Raw genomic sequence first — 21,578 nt, forward strand, 5'->3', positions numbered from 1 at the left:
GGTCGATGGGACAGTCTAAACCACTCAGAAGACATTAAAGAGGCCAGGTTCAGCGTCAAAGAGTATCAGTTCAGCAACATCAAAGCAGGTGAAAATTAAAAACCTCCATCAAAGTCAGCAAAACAGTTAAGGCCATTTAAAAACTTATCTGGTCAGGATTAGTGCACATTAATTCCACCGAACAACAACAGAACCAAGTTAGAGGTGGAGATAAAAGACAAATCACAGTTATTACAGAAAGACTGCACCGAGCCACCCAGGACAGACATTAACTCAGTTTGATACAACTGCCCTCATCACAGCTCAAAGATATTTTCATGCATTTATTTCTGGATAAGATTAGGTTAAAGTAATCATTTTCTTTCAGACCTGTTTAGGTCGGCTGTAATAGATTAATTTTGGATAGTTTTTCCTATTTATACCGACCCTCTGTATTATTTAAAGGGTTGGTTGGTTGATAATCTTCATTAGAGACTCGCACTGTATATCTGATACGTTTCTCTTAATCAAAGATTGCTGAAAGCTTGGAGAATGGATTGTTTAATGTGTTGTTAATGGTTTCTGAAGGATAAATTTGGAATTCTTGTGCTGCAATATGAATCAATAAGTGTTCCTCACCTCTGTTATTTCAATTTCATATATGCTCAAGTTACAGAACGAAGGATTGGTTTAGAATTTGCTTAGCTGCACTCTATGCTTAGTTTCTGTGGCTTCTTAATGTTTTTCCTCTTGATTTAGGCATAAATATGAATTCTTTTATGGCTCATGTTTGATCTATTTCACATATGAATGACTGTTATCTAGGAATTCTTAGCTGCTCCTAGATAGGGCTCATTTATCTTCCCCCTGCTAACCTGAATGAGAGATTCTTAATTGCCTCTCATTCCTTAGCCTTTCAATCCATCTCTTTACCTTGAATGATTGTTTCATATGCAGCTGTCTTGCTCCATTTTCCTCTCTTGTGACCAAGAAAACGCACCAGCAGTCTTACTCCATGACTCCATGCCCAATGGTTTGAAACTTACCACACTATGTTTTTCCTCTTTACTTGAAAGCATCAATCTTCCCACCAAAATCAAAACAAAACCCCTTGAACTCAATAACTAGCCTAAAATCATCTTCAACAAAGCTAAATCAGAAAGAGAGAGCCCTCTCTGATTGCAGGTGGGCTAGAACCTGCAGTCCAAAGATTGGTTTGTGGTTACCTCGGTCGTATCCTTTCACGAGCTTAAGGACAACCTGAGTGATAACATAATGGCGACTCCGCTGGGGAACTCAGATAATTTCATGAATCAAGTTGGAAAGCTCGATTAGGGAACTCGAACTAATTTTTCCGATTGCTGTCTATTTCTTAAAACTACAGATGAAGTCTGAATGTCAGCCAGGAAGCCTTTGAAACTGTTCTTGCTTTGCATTTACAGGATTAAATAAAAGCTGCTTCAGTCAATCTTCATTCTAGCTTTAAGCTCTAAACAGCTGTCTCAAAAATTTAATCAATGCCTTCTTAAACTACAAACATTCCCAGGAAAATACCAAAAACAAAATTTGGAAGCTGGCTCCAAAGAGAAAAACTCTTTATACTAGGTCAAATCCCGACCCAGACCCTCCAGCTGTTTTTGACAATCCCAACTTAATCCCAAAGATTCTTAGGAAACACCAAGATTTTGTTGATAATAGTCCTGAAGCAGTTCACCCAATCAGTATTCCAACCCCTATCAAAGTTTTATTTCGGTCAACCCCTACTTCCCCTTGTTCATCGTCCACCTCTCAAAGCACTCCTTCCACACCTCCATTCACTGCACATACTCCCATTACCACTACTGTTGTCCTAGTTGTTCCACTTATCCCTGTTGTTCCAGTCGTCCCTGTTGTTCCACTTATCCCTGTAAACATGGCCAATAGATATGCACCCCTACAATTACCTGCAAACCCTGGGGCTATGCATAAGGATTATCAAACTAAAATCACATATTTTGATGGAACTGGTACTTGCACAACCCTTCAACATACAAAGAAAATGCAAGACTATTTTGAGAACTACGAGATAGATGATGATGGTGTGAGAATGAAAATTTTCGTCCAAAGTCTGACAGGTGATGTCAGGACTTGGTTCAGAGCACTTGCTACAAATTCCATAACTAATCCGGATGAGCTTTATCAATCCTTTATCAACAGATGGGAGAAAAATAAAGACCCCTTGCACATACTAGCTGAATACGATACAATAAAAAGAGGCTCTCAAGAGTCCGTCTTGGATTATTATGCAAGATTCAATAATGTTTATAATGCAATACCAGAGAACTTGAGACCTCCACCTGACCTTGCCTTGTATAAATTCCCTGATGGATTCGACCCGGATATGGCCTACCAGTTAAAAGAAAGAGCTCCTCAAACCCTTGCAGACATGTAAAATGTTGCTGTTAGCGTAGAGGCCAACCTAATTTCCAAAAGAAACATAGCTAGAATGGAAAGAAGAACCACCTTTAAGGAGGAACCCTCAGCCTTAGATCAAAAGTTGGATGCTATTATCAGTGGCATGCACAGGCTGGGAGACACATTAGAAAGTGTTGAGAGGAAATCATCATGGGAAGGACAACAGTCCAATACCATAAGGGACCCAAATTTTAGGAAAACGCAGAACACAAATGCTGGTAGGTCTAGCCCAGACCATGACGTAAGGCCCCCTTTTCATGAAAATTATGCGGAAGCCTCTACATCTAGTGAACCCACAGAGGACACTCACATGAACTTGGTGGATTCGAGGGCTGAGCAACAAATTTTCCTAACTCAACAAGACCAAGATGAGCATGACTTTAATCAATTTTAGACTAAGTCTGGTGAGTCTTTTGATTTTAAACAAGGCTATGATACTGCTGCGTATGAGGTCCACAAACAATATAAGCTGAGAACTAGGACCATTGACATTCCTAAACCTAGCAAACCAAAGGATGGCAAACAACCCAACAAGATTAAAGGCAAGGCTGTCATAACAGAACCAGCTGATATACCTGTCCCAAACCCACATCAAGTGACTGTAGAGGACATAACAAAAGTGCAGCCTTCTATTGATCAGCCTCTGCCACCTCCTTCCTCGGAAAAGAACTCGAACAGTGTCCCAAAAAACCCTCCTAAAACTGAAAAACCGCAAGTAGTCACTTCCCATAACACTGATAAACAAGACCAAATTGCTGATACTCCAATGGAAAAAGGGAAGCCTGCCTCTCAAAATATTAAGACCCAATCTGAAAAATCATTTGACTTAGAGGCAGAAATAGGTAAATTGAAGATATCCATCCCCTTATCTGAACTTGCTAAACATGATGTGTATAGGCAACAAATTCAAAGATCACTTCAAATGCCAGAGGTCAAGGATGATGTCAATATTCTTGATGATCAGCCTGAGCTGCTGTTCGGTCCAGAAGTTAATGGAAAATCAACATATGGATCTATCTTACCCTTTTATGTCAGTTTACATATACATGACAAAGTCCTGCACAATGCTATGTTTGACTCAGGTGCCTCACACAACCTTATGCCCAAAGCTGTAATGGAAAAGCTGAACCTTGATGTTACAAGACCCTACAAAGATCTATTCTCCTTTGACTCAAGTCAAGTCAAGTGTTTAGGCCTCATCAAAGACTTGTGTGTCTCCTTAGTCCAATATCCCAACAAGACAATCCTCATGGATGTGGTGGTTGCTGACATTCCACCAAAGTACGACATGCTATTGTCAAGATCTTGGGGAGCAAAACTCCAAGGGTCCCTCCAATTAGACCTCTCTTATGCCACTATATCTGTCTTTGGGCAACCAAAGAGACTATATAGAGAAACACTGATGAAGTATGTGGTAACTAGTGAGGACAAGCCCCAAAATTTTCCTATTCACTCAATCCATTCTGATATGGATTCTTTTATTTTATTTAATGATGAAACAAATCCCCTTATTGATGACAAGCCATTGGATTTAGAACTGAACACACACACCAAAGAAGAACCGGTTGCCCATACTGATGAAATGGTCAAAACAACTGATGCAACCCGCATACAAAAAAAACCTCCCTAAACAGAAAGTTCAAATCTGTCCACTGCAAGAATGACTGAAACTCTTGATATTAACCACAATCAAGAAATCACATGGTATTTAGAGTTTGATGGCTCTGTTAACAAGTTAGGAGCAGGGGCAGGTGTCTAGATTCACAATACACATAACAATCATGCAGAAGGTCATGCCTACAGACTAAATTTCAAATGCACCAATAACATGGCAGAGTATGAGGCTCTCCTGTTAGGCCTTAAACTGCTCAAAGCTCTAGGAGCTGCAAAGGTGTATATCCTAGGTGACTCTGATTTAATCATACAACAAATGAAAGGCAACTTTGTTACCAATGACAATAGAATGAGGGCCTATAGGACTGCTGCCACTAATATACTCAATGCATTCACTGAATCCAAGCTTGCTAAGATTTCAAGAAATCATAACATTCATGCACACAGCCTAGCCACTTTTGCTAGCACATGCAAGCTTCCCTTTGAGCCAAGTCACTACTTTACTGCTGAGATAAAACATAGGCCCGCTGTCCCTAATAACGTTAAAGACTGGCAAGTATTTGAAGATGATGCCCAGATTAACAATTTCCTCACTCTTGAGCATGAGTTTTCAAATATTAACATTGACATGGATGCCATGACAGATGAGCAACAACAAACAAATGAAAATCAGCAGGCTGTAACAGCTGTAACAGCCAAACAAATCCTGAACCCAACCGTTTTTGACAAAACCAACATAGAAGAGCTGAGACAAATGCATTTGGAGGAAATAGCCAAAACAGAGGCCGAGATCATTGACTTAAAGGATAACTTTTTGCCTGTTGGGCTAACTCCATTAGAAGATATGTTTGATGCAAATGATGTTCCCAAAAAACCAAAAATGCAGCCCTTAAACACTGATATAGAAGAGCACAACATTGGAACAGCAGAGCAGCCCAAAATGATCAAACTATCTCAATCTTTGCCACCCGATCAAAAACCCAAATATGTTGATTTGTTCAAAGAATTCCAAGATGTATTTGCTTGGAGTTATGAGGATTTGAAATCCTATGACACCTCAGTGACTCAACACACTATTCCCCTAAAACCAAACCAAAAGCCCTTCAAACAGAAACTGAGGAGAATCAATCCTATGCTTCTCCCTTTGATTGAAAAGGAAGTGAAAAGAATGTTTGAAGCAGGTATCATAGCACCCATCAGATTTTCTGAATGGGTATCCAATCTTGTTCCTACAAGAAAGAAGACAGGTGAGATTAGGCTGTGTGTAGACCTAAGAAATTTAAATCAAGTCTCCCTAAAAGACCACTACCCCTTGCCAAAAATGGACCACATCCTACAAAGAGTAGTGGGTTCATCTAGAATCTCTTTGCTAGATGGCTTTTCAGGTTTTAATCAAATACTGGTTCACCCGGATGACCAAGACAAGACAGCCTTTAGCACACGGTGGGGAACATTTAAGTATGTGAAGATGCCTTTTGGACTTAAAAACACTGGTGCTACCTTTCAAAGGGCAATGGATATTGCGTTCGCCAAGGAAATACATGATTTCCTAGTTGTCTACCTTGATGACTTAACCCCTTTCTCTAAATCTGATCAAGAGCACCTAAAACATTTGAGGCAAATATTCATGACATGTAGGAAATATGGCATTTCCTTGAACCCCAAGAAGTCTCTCTTTGGCCTTTAAGAAGGCAAAATTCTTGGCCATATCATATCAAAGGACGGGATAAGAATTGATCTTGAAAGAATCCAAGCCATCCTCCAAATCCCATATCCAAGAAACATAAAAGAGTTACAAGCATTCCTTGGAAAAATCAACTTCTTGAGGAGATTTATTCCAAATCTAGCCGAGCTAATAAGATTGTTAAGTAACATGTTAAAAAAGGATGCTAAGGTAAAATGGTCTCTTGAGACCAAGCAAGCCTTTGAGAGTATCAAAACTGCCTTAACACAAGCCCCTGTCCTCACAAGTCCACAATTTGATAGGGACTTTATCATATTTTCTTTTGCATCTGACCACACCATAGCTGTTGTCCTTTTGCAAAAGGATGATCAGGGAAATGAAAAGCCAATTTCATTTTTCAGCCGAGCCTTAAGAGATGCCCCTTTGAAGTACCCAATCATGGAGAAGAAAGCCTATGCCCTGGTCAAAGCAATCAAAGATTTCCGAGTCTACATTTTATATTCACATGTGATTTCCTATGTCCCAAATGTTGTTGTAAAAGACATATTAACCCAAGAGGGATTAGAGGGAAAAAGAGGCAAATGGATTGAAAACATCCTTGAGTATGACATAGAAATAAAATCAACCAAGCTCATAAAGGGACAAGGTTTAGCCAAACTGATGTCCGAAGCAAACTTTCAAGCCTTAGACATTAACCAATTGGACAATGAACAGGAGCTGGTGACTCCACAGATCAGTGAAACCTTTTTGCAATCCCCATGGTATGCTGATATATGCTTTGTATTGTTAAACCTGTTTGCTCCCCCAAGATTGTCCAGAACTAAGAAAATATTTTTAAGAATGAAGGCTTCAAAGTTTTGTGTCATAGATGCCGCTTTATTTTGGAAAAATCATGAAGGTATATTGCTTAATTGTTTAACCATGAATGAAACTAACAATGTCATGAAAGAATTCCATGCAGGTGACTGTGGAGGACATCTATATTGGAAGTTCACTGCTGATAAAATTCTAAGGGCTGGTTTCTATTGGCCCTCTCTTTTTGCAGATGTAAATAAGTTTACCATTTCATGTCACAAATGCCAAATCTTTGAGGGCAAAAGAAAGCTATTGCCCCTACCCCTTAAACCCATCTCAACTGAAAAACCTTTTCAACAATGGGGTCTTGACTTCATTGGAGAAATCCATCCCTCTTCCTCAGGCCAACACAAGTGGATTCTAACAACCACCGACTATTTCACCAAGTGGGTTGAAGCCATCCCATGCAGACAAGCCAATGACACCATCATTATCCAATTCCTTGAGTGCAATATCCTTTCTAGATTTGGCTGCCATGAGAAGATCATTACTGACAACGCCGCTGCTTTCAAATCCAAAAGGATGATCAATTTTTCCATAAATGTCACATCACCTTGGGGCATTCCACAGCCTATTACCCCCAAGGTAATGGCTTGGCTGAGTCATCTAATAAGAGCTTGATTAATATCATAAAGAAAGTGCTAGAAGAAAACAAGAAGAACTGGCATAGAAAGCTCACAAATGCCCTATGGGCAGACAGACTTTCAACAAAGAAATCCATTGGGATGAGCCCTTATAAGCTAGTATATGGCATGGAGGCCACATTTCCTTCATCCTTGGGCATCCCTACTATAAAACTGTTACAAGAGATCCAGGCTGAACCAAATGATATTCAACGAAGAATCAATCAGACCATTCATCTTCAACAAACTAGAGAGAAAGTTTATGACAGAGCTCAGATTTTGCAAGAGAAGCTCAAACATATGTTTGATAAAAGAGCTAAGGCGGAAGATTTCTATGTTGGCAACAAAGTTCTAAGGTGGGACTCACGAAGAGAAGACAAGGGAAAACATGCAAAATTTGATTTTTTATGGAAAGGGCCATTCATTATTTCTGCTGTTCAGGGAAATAACACATATTTTCTCAAATCTGTAGAGGGCAGCATGGATGAAGAAGGCCCGGTTAATGGCCGAATGTTAAAACATTACCATGATCCCTTTTAAAGGATATAATGCAGCTTTGTATATATCTCTTTGTACATTGATATTTGTATATATCAGCACTTTGTTTATTTTTTGTATAAGCAGTCTGAGTATTAGAGAAGCAGCAGTAAAGCTTGCTAAGACACAGCTAATGCCAGTATTCCATTTTTAAAGCTCTGTCTCTGCATTAATCTCAGCAAAACAGCAAGAGTAGCACTGTCATATCACAGAAATTCATGGTAAAAAGAAACTGTTTGCAGCTTGCAGTCTTCAGTCAAACGGTATCAATAAGAGAGGAGCATTTTTTAGCTTCACATCAGCAACTGTTTCCAGATCAGAGGCTAAGGAAATACATCAGTTCTGATCTATGTTTTGGATCTATTTCAAAGGCAATGCTCAAGCAACATTGTATATAATATCAAGCACGCAGAAGAAAACAGGCAGTGCTATGTATTTCACAATATTTCAGTTGAGGAGAGGGCTGCTCACATTTTAAAATTTCACACTTTTAGCAGCCAGCACAAAGAAAAGGTTTCAGTCTACAACAACAATAGAAGATCAAGGCAGTCTGACCTACTGTTCTTGGCTTTTCACAAGGAAAAGCCATCCCCAAGTGGAGCCACTGTTAGCCTCCTGTTGCAACAGGTGTTCATCTTTCATGATTGACAGTTTTACATGCCAAATATGTCATACTTTGCATGCTGCAATGCTCCATATTTCCAGAAAGAGGTCAAAAAGAGACCATGAAAGTGTGCCAGTCTAAATGCCACTGCTGTATTCCAAATTTTGATGAGTTAACCATTTTTGAAGAATTTTCTGTTAAGGGAACTCCAAACAGCCTAATCTTGGTTTCCCTAGGTTTCAATTTCTTGTTTTAGAATATAGAGAATGAATATCTGTCCAAACAGTTTAATCTTGGCAGATTTGTAGATAGGTAGAGAATCAAAGGAGCCCAACTGCTTAATCTGGGCCCTTGGCAGAAATAAGTGTAGATTTAGATAGGAAGGCAGTCAAAAGAAAAATTGTAAAGCAGGGTCTGCAAGTCTAAGTGCACCCAAACCAAAAAGAAGAAAAAATGCTAGGTAAGTAGGCTGGGTAAGTAGTTTTGAGGTTGCAAAATGTTGATCTGTGATCAATTTTGTGTTTCAAAGTGATATTGTACTTCATATCACAGGTACAAGGCAATTTTCATTTGGAGGAGCTCAAGCGAGGCATGGCCAACTCCCCTTTCTTCTCATTCCCCAAATCACTCACTAATTTCCCTGAAGAGGTCAAGATCTCCTTGATACCTCTTAGTTTGATCATTTTCTATATCATTTGCCTTGGTAAAGATCTCCTTTACTCAAGGAGTGTTCATACTTCCTCTATAAATCATTTTCCCCAAAATAGCCTAAGATTCACACACTTAGCGTTTTCTTATCACTTATCATATTAACTACTAATTTTACTATGTAGCTCCCTATCTGTCTCCCCTTCCCCTACTAAAACTATGTTAATAATTTCCCTATGTATATATCCCCTTCCCCTTGGCACTATAGCCATATGTTTCAAGTCTGGGAGATAGTAGTCCATCTGGGGCTACTACTAACCATCCGCGTCCTAACTGGAGTTAGTTTGACATCTGGTCAAACTAATAACCATTCCCCCTTAACCCTAACCCTACAAATACCCATGTTCCGCCCTTGTCCTAAAGTTTTGCCTGTAAATATCTACCTCGCTCGATCATAACCCTGTAAACCCACTTTCCTAATGTTTAAACCCCCCCCGCCATATAATAAATTAATCAAATGTGCAACGGACCCTGTCCATTATCCCTCCACCACCTCATCTGTTCTGCCAGCTGTCCGATCGCTCGGGCCACAGATCTACGGTGGGCGGGTCTTGTCATCTCCGAAGCCGTCGATAGTTAGCGCCCGGGAGACAGGCAGTTTTCTCGTCGTACTCCCGCCATGCATCACCCTCTCGACTGTGGCGGAGCCCCCTCTGCCGAAACCACTTCTGCTCAAAGGCAGTGCGCCCGAAACCGGATACCGCTTTCCCCCCTCCTGCGTCAGCGCCACGTCATGCTGATGTCACTGCCATGTCACCTCCTCCACCGCATTTCCACGTCACCACCGTATTGCTAACGTCACCCTGCCATGTCACTGCCGTATTGGTACCCACCGCTGATGTCATGCTGGTGTCATCGTCAAAAAGCGCGAAAGGCGCAAATCGCAGCCCAGGAAGCCCGGAATCAGAATCTGAGGCAGTTTTTCATGCGCGATTAGCGCCTAGCGCTAATCACGCATGGCTATGGGAAACAGGCCAAAATGGAAAGCCCCTTCGTGACTTGGCCTCCAGCATGCCCGAAAGGTGCAAAATGACCAGAATTTCTTCGCGAAGCATTCAGAAAGGGGCAAACACAGTTTTTAAAGCAACAGAGGGCCGAACAGCTGCCATGAAAGGTCGATGGGACAGTCTAAACCACTCAAAAGACATTAAAGAGGCCAGGTTCAGCGTCAAAGAGTATCAGTTCAGCAACATCAAAGCAGGTGAAAATTAAAAACCTCCATCAAAGTCAAAAAAACAGTTAAGGCCATTTAAAAACTTATCTGGTCGAGATTAGTGCACATTAATGCCACCAAACAACAGCAGAACCAAGTTAGAGGTGGAGATAAAAGACAAATCATAGTTATTACAGAAAGACTACATTGAGCCACCCAGGATAGACATTAACTCAGTTTGATACAGCTGCCCTCAGCGCAGCTCAAAGATATTTTCATGCATTTATTTCTGGATAAGATTAGGTTAAAGTAATCATTTTCTTTCAGACCTGTTTAGGTCGGCTGTAATAGATTAATTTTGGATAATTTTCCCTATTTATACTGACCCTCTGTATTGTTTAAAGGGTTGGTTGGTTGATAATCTTCATGAGAGACTCGCACTGTATATCTGATATGTTTCTCTTAATCAAAGATTGCTGAAAGCTTGGAGAATGGACTGTTTGATGTGTTGTTAATGGTTTCCGAAGGATAAATTTGGAATTCTTGTGCTACAATATGAATCAATAAGTGTTCCTCACCTCTGTTATTTCAATTTCGTATATGCTCAAGTTACAGAACGAAGGATTGGTTTAGAATTTGCTTAGCTGCACTCTATGCTCAGTTTCTGTGGCTTCTTAATGTTTTTCCTCTTGATTTAGGCATAAATATGAATTCTTTTATGGCTCATGTTTGATCTATTTCACATATGAATGACTGTTATCTAGGAATTCTTAGCTGCTCCTAGATAGGGCTCATTTATCTTCCCCTTGCTAACCTGAATGAGAGATTCTTAATTGCCTCTCATTCCTTAGCCTTTCAATCCATCTCTTTACCTTGAATGATTGTTTCATATGCAGCTGTCTTGCTCCATTTTCCTCTCTTGTGACCAAGAAAATGCACCAGCAGTCTTACTCCATGACTCCATGCCCAATGGTTTGAAACTTACCACACTATGTTTTGCCTCTCTACTTGAAAGCATCAATCTTCCCACCAAAATCAAAACAAAACCCCTTGAACTCAATAAATAGCCTAAAATCATCTTCAACAAAGCTAAATAAAAAAGAGAGAGCCCTCTCTGATTGCAGGTGGGCTAGAACCTACAGTCCAAAGATTGGTTTGTGGTTACCTCGGCCGCATCCTTTCACGAGCTTAAGGACAACCTGAGTAATAACACCTCCAATCTAGAATATATCTGGAAAATGGAGAGCCCATCTCTAGAAAGAGACAACACCACTGACTTCCTGGTGAAAAATAGTGCAAAAACGCCTATCCGAACACCCCATTTGGATAATCGGGCCTTCTGCAACCTTCTCGGAACCTCTTGAATTGTTGAGGAACAGTTCCGACTACCTACCAGGAGCAGGTGCCACTGCTCTGCTCTGCAACTATACATTGCTATCTTGCTCTCCCCCGTTTTTCTGACCCAACTATATATATATATATATATATATATATATATATATATATATATATATATATATATATATATATATATATATATATGCTGGTGTGGTTGAATCCTTCATAACCGGGCAATTTTAAAAACAAATGACAAGTTTATCAAGCGGGTTTGTCGTGAGACCAAGGATCTTGGGCCTATATGATACAAGGAAACCGACCTCACAAAAATGGTGAAAACCCCTTTTAAATATGGAAAACCCCTTTAATCATGTGTTTATCTCGATGGAAAGACTTATCAGTGTTTCCAACCATCGAAATATCAATTCGAAGAAATATCTCGTGTGTTTTACATCCTTAACATAGAAAACCTATCAGAAATCAGTCATACAGACCATTTGTTATGAAACCAGCTCACAAAAAGATAGAAAAGAGAGATCAACTCCTTCAAAATAAGCCTCTTCGAGGGGGCAACCTCCTTTACATTACACAAATGAATAATTCTTGGATGATACAAATGAAAAAACCTCATTTCTATATATAAGAGTCTAAGGGGTCACAATACAATCAAAGCCGACATAACAATAATAATACAAGGGCACAACAATAACAATAGTGGGCTTCTATGGGGCACAATAATAACAATATGGGGACAATAGGGGCACAACAATACAATAAGGGCTACAATGATAATAGTAATGGGGGAATCACTAGTATTAAATGGACCTAACATGCCCCTCTCCTTCAAAAAAGTGTTGTCCTCAATGCTTGAGTAGTTCTAGATGCTTCTGTATAAAATTCCCATCCTCCCATGTGGAATCTTTAGTAGGTAGGTTCTTCCACTTGACGAGATACTCAGAAATTGATCTATTTCGTAACTATCGAGTTCCTGTTTCTCTGACTGCTTCAGGTTCCATTATGGTTTTTCCTTCCTCGTCAAGTTCTAACAATATTGTTTGAACTGGGAGCTTGTCACCATGGAAAATTAGGTGCACTCGGGAAGTTGCAAGAAGCTCCAATTTGTATGCCATAGTACCAATCTTTTGCAATAGCTTGTATAGAATATAATACTTTCGTGATAATTTATTATCCTTCTTAGCTTGCTTGAGGGACATTTGTTTATATGGTTGTAGCCGTAGAAATACCCAGTCACCTACATCAAAACTTCTTTCACTGCGATGTTGATCTACCTGTTGTTTCATTCTATTTTGTGCCAAAGTTAGGTTATCCTTTAAGAGTTGGAGAACTTGTTTTTGATGCTCAATGTGATCTTCCACTGCTTGAACCTTAGAATTTTGTCTTAAGTATGATGTGATGGATGGTGGGTGATATCCATAAAGTGCCATAAATGGGGTAATTTTTGCTGCAGTATGGAAGGAAGTGTTATACCACCATTCAGCCAAAGGCAACCATTTGACCCATTGTGTTTGTTTATCAGATACAAAGCAACAAAGATATCCTTCCAAACATTTGTTTACTATCTCAATTTTCCCATCAGATTGAGGATGATAAGATGAGCTATGAGCTAATTGAGTACCAAGACAAGAAAATAACTTCGTCCAAAATTTCCAATGAAAATGGGATCTCTGTCGCTTACAATAATCTTTGGGTTTCCATGTAGCTTTTGAATTGTTTCCATAAATGCAGTAGAAACTGTACTGGCTTTAAATGGATGAGATAATGCACAAAAGTGTGCCTACTTGGTAAGTCTATCAACTACAACCACGATGACACTCTTTCCTTCGGACTTGGGTAAACTTGTGATAAAATCCATTGAAACCTCCTCCCAACATTGAATTGGAATGGATAAAGGTTGTAATAGACCCGGGGTCTTAATTGTTTCAATTTTATTTTGTTGGCAAACCAAACATTCTGCCACAAACTTTTGAATATCAGATTTAAGCCCATCCCAAAAAATTCCTTCTTAACCCCATGGTAAGTTTTTAAAAATCCCAAGTGCCCTCCTAAGGGGGAGGCATGCAATTCCATAAGAATATTTTTTTTGAGTTGGGAATTCTGACATCGGTATAAGTGATCTTTGTACCATAACGAATCATTTTTCCAGCTAAATGTATCATATGTACTAGGATCTTGTTGTATCTTTTGAATGAGTGCCCAAACTTCTTCGTCATTCTTCCATTCATTCCTTGCAATGTTTATCCAATATGGTTGGATAATAGAAATGGCACAAAGCAATGCTTCCACATCCTCATCCTTTCTTGAGAGTGCATCTACCACAACATTTTGCTTCCCTTTTTTGTAGATGATTTCAAAGTCATAGCCCAACATCTTTGTGACCCATTTTTGCTCTTATGAAGATAATATTTGTTCTAAAAAGTATTTAAGACTATCATGATCCGTTTTTACCTTGAAGTGTCTTCCCATTAGGTAGGGTCACCATTTCTTAAGTGCATGTAGTATTGTCAACATTTCCTTCTCATAAATAGCTTTGTGTAAATACTTTCCATTTATTAGATGACTTTCAAAAGCAATGGGTCTTTCTTCTTGCATTAAAACAACACTAATTCCATTTCTTGAGGCATCACATTCCACAATAAAGGTTTTTGTGAAGTCTTGCGTAGTTAAGACCGGTGCTTGGCACATTGCCTCTTTAAGATGTTCAAAGGACTTTGTTGCTTCTGGAGTCCATAAAAATGCATCTTTCTTCAATAATGTTGTTAGAGGTGCTGATCTTCTCCCATAATTCTTAACAAACTTGCAATAATACCTTGTCAACCAGAGAAATCCTCACAGATGCTTTATGGATGTGGGGATTTTCTATTCCTTAATGGCTTTAATTTTGTTGGGTTCTACCTTAACACCTTCATGAGATACAATATGACCTAGATATTCCACCTCTTGTACTCCAAAGAAACATTTGGAGCTTTTTGCATATAATTGTTTCTCCTCAAATAGTTTGAGCACCCTATCAACATGTTGAACATGATCCTTCCAAGTCTTGCTATAGATTAGTATATCATCAAAAAATACAAACACAAATTTTCTAAGGAAGGGTTCGAAAATGGAATTCATCAAACCTTGAAATGTATAAGGTGCATTGGTAAGGCCAAAAGGCATGACCAAAAATTCATAATGACCCTCATGAGTTCTAAATGTTGTTTTCAGAATGTCTTCAGTTTTCATTCTGATTTGATGATATCCTGAATGAAGATCAAAGTTGGTGAAGTAAATTGATCCATGCAATTCATCCAATAGTTCATCAATGACAAGAATGGGAAATTTATCTTTAAAAGTGAGCTTGTTGAGCTCCCTATAATCCAAACACATGCGCCATGATCCATCCTTCTTGTGCACCAATACTACTGGAGCAGAGAAAGAACTTTGACTAGGTTGAATTATACCAGCCTATAGCATTTTTGCAACCATACGTTCAATTTCACTCTTTTTGGCATAAGGATATCTATAAGGCCCGAAGTTTGGAGGAACACTTCCTGGAATCAAATGAATAGCATGATCATGATCACGAATAGGTGGGAGACCTTTGGGAGTCTCAAATACCTTGGAATGATTGTCCAAGACTTTTTGGAGATCTGGAGAAATAGATGATTTCGATGTGGGAACCTATAATGAACATAATTGTTCAATTATGCATCATTGTTATTTCTTTAGAAGCTTTGTCATTCCATTAAAGATGATTATCTTTCCTGGTTTCCCTGTGATACCTCTTAATTCAACTTCCTTTCCTTCCAAAGAAAATTTCATGAAACGTTATTGAAAACTAAAAGCTATTGTACCCAAGGATTGTAGCCATTAGACTCCTAGTACAACATCAGCACCACCCATTGGAATGGAAAACATTGGGCTATTCAATACATATTATCCCATGGATAGCTTGATATTATGGAACTTTCTAGAGCAATTGATGGTTCCTCCACTTGCAACCATCACTTGACACTATGGTGCTAGATATAGGAAGTTGTTCAATTCCATGGCTATCTTACAATGAATAAAATTATGGGTACTGCCCGAATCAATTAACACTATTACCTTTTTCTTCTTGATATGTCCTTCTATCTTGATTGTTTGAGGAGTGGTAATTCTAGCCAATGGTCGGATTCATTTCTTGTTTCTCTAAGGTTTGTTCCTGGTGTATATCCTCTTCTTTTGAAGTTTCTTTTTCCTTTTCTTCCTCCTCTTCACAATCTATGTAAAATAATTTCTTCTCAGCACACTTATGACCTTTAGTGTATTTTCTATCACAACTGTAATAAATCCCTTTTGCTTTTTTTCTTCCAATTGTTGGGGTGTCAACCTTGTAGGTTGTGGAAGGGTAGGGGAAACAATACTTCCATCCTTATAGTTGTGAGTGGTGGGCTTCCTTGTTGCCATAATTTTGCTTTCCATTTTTCTTGCCAACCTGAATGCCTTATCCAATGAATCAGGTTCCCAAAGGCAAACCTCATGTTGGATGTTATCCTTTAAATTCCCCATGAACACATCAATCCTATGCTCCTCTGGAATATCTTTTACCCTTATATTCAATTTTTGGAAGTCCATAATGTGCTCCATCATTGAACCCTTTTGTTTGAGGTTTATCAATTGGCTAAAAAAAGTGTTGCTTTTTGTTTCCTCATAATGTGCTATCGTTTCTTCCGTAAAAATTTCCCAAGTGACAATTTTTTTATGAGAGCAAAGCCATTGATACCATACAAAAGGATTTGGTTCCAAATATAAAGTTGCAATGCATACCTTTTGTGTGTTTTTCACATTATGGAGATTGAAATATTGCTCCATCTGTCATATCCATGTTAAGGGATCCTTGCCATCAAACTTCCTCATATTGATCTTTGGAACATGGTGGGTCTTTAATCCAGCATTAGAGTCTATGAAATCATGATTAACATTTCTTTTGTTCTCATCATGAGTTTCCTTTACTACCCTTTCACCAATAGTAAGCATTTCTTGTAGCAACTTATTCAAATCTATCTTCAAATCTTCCATCTTAGCTTCCATGCCATCCATCTTAGCTTCCACACCATCCATCTTAGCTTCCACCCCTTTTATCTTAGCTTCCATGCCTTTCTTTAAATCATCAATCCAAGATTCTGTTACCTTTTGTGAGAGTGAAATTTGTTGCACTTGGTCTCGTAATTTTGATATATCATGTTGCATTTCTTCCTCTTCTTCATGAGTCATGCTAGAACTTTCATGTTGCTTACTAGGTGTTTCCATTTTATTTCTTTGAGGCATCAATTAATGATAATTATGCTTCACTATGCTCTTTGAAATTCAAACTAATTTTTCAACCCAAACTTATGCAAAATTTTAAAAGGAATACACACCTTTTTTCGCCTTGTACAAGCTCGATATTTAATCTGTTGTAACTCTATAATTGTGGATCTCCATAGTCCGAAATTATGTCCCGTAGTAGCCCTCTAAGTACTCTATACAATACCACCAGTCCGATCAAAATTGAATTCTTCAATAAAGAGTTATGACCAATCTCCCAAGATGACCTGATTATATAATTTTTCAATAGAGCGAACTTGTACGACATGCCGCGTGTCATTGTTTCGACTTTCAGATCTGGAAATGATACACAAAACTACAGTCTATCCTCTTTTTGTAATTGCTTACGAAATTTCAATCTAATGTTCAGATAGAAAGCTATGATGATTTTCCCAATGTCACATGTTTGGAATGTAATTCGGGAGTATGCAAAAACCCTAACTTCCTCAGATCATATCTCTGAAAATATAATGAGACAAGATCTGAAATTCGGACCCGAGGTTCAGAATAATTTTGGCTCAAATGGTTTTTTTTTAGCTTATGAAACATCGTAGAGAAAACGTTATATCGAACATTCCACAATGACCTATTTGGAGCAGCGAAACCCTAGAATCCAAAGCTCTGATACCAAATGTTATGAAACCAGCTCACAAAAAGATAGAAAAAGAGATCAACACCTTCAAAATAAGCCTCTTCGAGGGGGAAACCTCCTTTACATTACACAAATGAATAATTCTTGGATGATACAAATGAAAAAACCTATTTTCTATATATAGGAGTCTAAGGGATCACAATATAATCAAAGTCGACATAACAATAATAATATAAGGGCACAACAATAACAATAGTGGGCTTCTATGGGGCACAATAATAACAATATGGGGACAATAGGGGCACAACAATAACAATAAGGGCTACAATGATATAGTAATGGGGGAATCACTAATATTATAGGGACCTAACACCGTTTCTATTTTAAAACTCAAATCGACAGATAATACTAATAATCGACACTTCCCCAGACCCAATGGCTTTAACAGAGAATCGATATTTTCTTTCAGTCGACGAACAGGCCAACTCGTATATCAAGCACCATTGCGATAACCACAGACCCGACAGCTTTATCAAATGCAATTCATAAAATCCCGCATCTGGCAGTCCCATCGCAACTCGCATTCGGTGGCGTCCATCGGTGGACAGACCCAAGTCTTTACAACACAGACCCGTCGGGGTTATTAAATACAATTTATAAAAATATTACACCCGGGCAGTCCTATCGCAAATCACAATTGAATATTACAGCTGGACCACTTTGAAAACACAAACCCTTTTATGTGATTGTGATATGCGATATATATCACATCGCAACTAAGTTATTCCGGGGCCGATTCATAATCTCCTTCGATCTACAATTGCAATATCACAATCGTAGCCAGGATCTTGCCAAGCCGATACTCAAGACACTTCTTCCTCTATGCCGATATGTGATATGTGGAACCCAATGGAAACCTATAACGTGGCATCTCCTGATTTGCTGTACCTTGCCATGTCATCTTCTTCTACCACCTGGACAAGTCAAACTCAAACTTTGACTTTCTCTTACTTTTTCATCTGGACTCAGATTTGAGTGTCATTTACACGTTGGAATTAGGATGATGAGCACTTCAATCTGATGCTAAGTCTAACCAGATTCTACCACTTTGAGTTTTGAGCCTTTTACCATGCCACTGGTACATTTATGAAGATCCACCTGGACCCTCATGGGTCAATCCTCCTAGATCCTCTTGGATCATTCCTCCCCACTAAGAGAATATTTTGGTCCTCTAAAATAATTAATCTAAAACTACTCTATACTCCGTCTGCACCACAAATGTCCTAACATGTCATCCTTCCTTCTCCTTCACCTTTGTCCTTTGGAGCCATAAGCGATGAGTCAACACCTGCATCCCCTACAAACCTGTAGTATAATATCTTGCAAACTACATGTTTAGCCCTATGACCAAAAAAATGAGCCAAGCATGCCATACTTGCCACGAGTTTAACACATACTCTGTGGTCAATTTTACATAAAAATGAAAACAATACTCCAGCTATCAAGACAAGGCCAAACATCATTGTTGCTTCAACAAGTGATGGAAAACACATCATCACTGCAACACATGATTTACACAAACAAGGCCAAACACTATTGTTGCTTCAACAAGTGATGGAAAACACATCATCACTTCCACAGTTTAAAATGCAACACAAAATAAGGCCAAGCATCATTGTTTCTTCAACAAGTGATGGAAAACACATCATCACTTTTACAATTTAAAATGCAACACATGAAAAAATAAGGCCATGACATTCTACCACACCTAGAAGAACCATATCTCACTTATCAAAGTGAATGGATCATCTCCCTATGGTGTGTTCTCTGGTTGAACAATTGTTTCGCCTAGTTCATGCTCAGTTACTCTTGTCCTTGCGACGCTACTCTGGATGGAGCCTCCAACACGTGGCTCTATTATGACCACATTTGTTGCAATGACTACAATGAGCCTTCACCTTCCAAATTTCTTGGTCTTCTTCTTCTTTGTCTGTTGTTCAGAGGGTCTTCTACGCCTCACCTTTTTCTATGTTGTCATTCTCTTCCAGCACCCAACAAACAAATAGTTATTATTGCAAGTCCTTCTATTCCATGATCTACGCCCATTATTAACAATGCGATTGTAATCAAAATGAACATTAAAATTTCGAGACTGTTTATACCTTTTATGTCGGTCTCTGGTACAGTCATGGGAATAAGAGCTTTCCTCAGCTCTGTCTCTACTATGCATACTACCATAGGTTGATGGTGATGTGTCCCCATCATCCTCTTTCTTCAACAGTCTTAACAATGTCGTGGAAGCTTCTGACATCTTTGAGCACTTTCCTTAAGTGCACCCCATCCTTGTGAATCAAGGTCTTTGCTCAACCTCTAATGGTTGAGTTATCCCTTGGCTCTTAACACCAAGTTCTTCTTCCTTATACCTTGTCCTGGTAAGGAGTCTCATATTTGTCCCTGAAATTGGTATCTCCACATTTCCAATATAAATTAAACTATGTGAAGATGAAACTAAAGGGATTTTGACATCTTTTACCTCCACTGTCGATTTGGAAAAATCTGATGAGGGTTTCTCATCATCTGTCATTGATGGTTTACTGGTTGTAATAGCACATTTCTCAGCTTCCCTCTTGACATACTCAAGTCTTGTTCGACAAGGTAATTCTTCTACTTTTATGGGATTGACAATGCCTTGGCCATTAATTCCCAAGCCTTTTCCTTCATAGCCCATTCTCTTCAAGAATTTAGAACCTATTCCTGTGGTATGATTTTCAAAAGCAACAAATTCAACATTAGGAATCATTTTCAACGTGGAAGAATTTACCTCACATGGATAACATTGCATCTTTTTCAAGGCTTCTTCCCTTGCTTGCAATTGTTGTAGCAACCATTGTTTCTCCTCTTTCTCTTGTTGTAGGTGCCTTTTTAATTCTGCATTATCCTCTTGAAGCCTCTGATTAATCTCTACATTCGAGGAAGGCAATGATTGAAAAAAACCGTAAGAGGTAAATTATATATCACTCTCTGATCCCTAAGTCTCCTCCTCTTTGCACTTCTCATATGTTGTATACATAATATCCACCATCTTGGACATACACAAGAAAGTCTCACGCATTCCCTTGTCGCACTCCATGGCTACACACTTAATCATTCATGCACAACTCTATCATTCACACACACTCTAACAACAATTGTATCGTATCTCTCCCCCATGAGCCTCAATACTCGCCATGACTCCTTGTTTTTCATATTATCATCCTCTTAAGCTTATCTCTGATTAGCATACTCATGGAATTCACATCACTTGAGCCCTGCTCTTATACCATCTTGATCCAGGATTTTTTTCCGCTTATAGATGCATCGGAATTGACATGAGTTATAATGCTTAAAAACCATAAAACATAAGCATGCAAAATGAAGGCAAAGAGACATCATCACAAAAGATCATGGCACAGAGATTTGATTGGATTTTGTCCAATTTGGACTACGTCTTTGGGCCCTACTCAATAGTGGGGAGGCTTTCTTTTATTAAGTGGGATGAAAGGAGAGAAGTACAAGCATATTTCTACATAACCATCCTTATACCTCCAATCTGGAAGATAGCTAGAAAATGGAGAGCCCAGATCTAGAAACAAATAACACCACTGACTTCCTATTAAAAAATAGTGCAAAAACACCTATCTGAACACCCCATTCGGATAATCGGGCCTAGTGTCGCCAAATCCTTCATAACCTGACAATTTTATAAACAAATGACCAGTTTATCAAGCAGGGATGTCGTGATACCAAGGATCTCGGGCTTGTGCGATACAAGGTAATCAACCTCACAAAAATGGCGAAAACCCATTTTAAATATGGAAAACCCTTTTAACCATGTGTTTATCTTGACAACAAGACTTATTGACATTTCCAATCATCGACATATTAGTCTGAAGACAACTCTTGGGTGTTTTACATTCTTAACATAGAAAACCCATTGGAAAGCAGTCATACAAACCGTTTCTGTTTTAAAACTCAAACCGGTGGATAATACTAAGAATCGACACTTCCCTGGATTCGACGGCTTTAACAGAGAATCAACATTTTCTTTC

The sequence above is a fragment of the Pinus tabuliformis genome, chromosome 6 (assembly GCF_031772625.1).
Source record: "Pinus tabuliformis cultivar Carrire ecotype Pingquan chromosome 6, CPIR1, whole genome shotgun sequence".
Lineage (NCBI taxonomy): Eukaryota > Viridiplantae > Streptophyta > Pinopsida > Pinales > Pinaceae > Pinus > Pinus tabuliformis.